We start from the raw sequence: 491 nt of genomic DNA, 5'->3' as shown, positions 1-491 counted from the left end.
GGAAAAAGTTTTTAAACTTTATAAAATGGGTATAAACTTTTATACAACGTGATAAACAAATAGTCTTAAGAGCGGAAAACAATACAAAAATACATAAAGGGTTTTAAAATACATAAAAAATACGTTCTTGCATGCATATGCAGACCCAAAAATAAGCATACACTTTTCTTCAACACACCCCCCTATCATAGCCATGGACACGGGGGCGCACGCATTCGCCTCTTCACTCAATCAGCCCACATACACCCCAAAATCTAAATACACCTACACACTATTACCGTTTTAATATCTCATACTTGCATACAGGGACGACGCGGTGCACGCAATGAGAGCGCATCACACACACAAACACGGAGCGAGCATCATCAAAAGGGGGGGGGGGGGGTGCTGATACGTTGTCACGCTACAAATCATACGAAAAAACTGTGAATTGTTTAATGCTCAAAACCCCAATTACTTTTAATATTTCTAAAGTTAATAAAAATGCTAGG

This window comes from Penaeus monodon, chromosome 25 (genome assembly GCF_015228065.2).
Source record: "Penaeus monodon isolate SGIC_2016 chromosome 25, NSTDA_Pmon_1, whole genome shotgun sequence".
In the NCBI taxonomy this organism is placed as follows: Eukaryota; Metazoa; Arthropoda; class Malacostraca; order Decapoda; family Penaeidae; genus Penaeus; species Penaeus monodon.
This window is presented reverse-complemented; position numbering follows the sequence as displayed.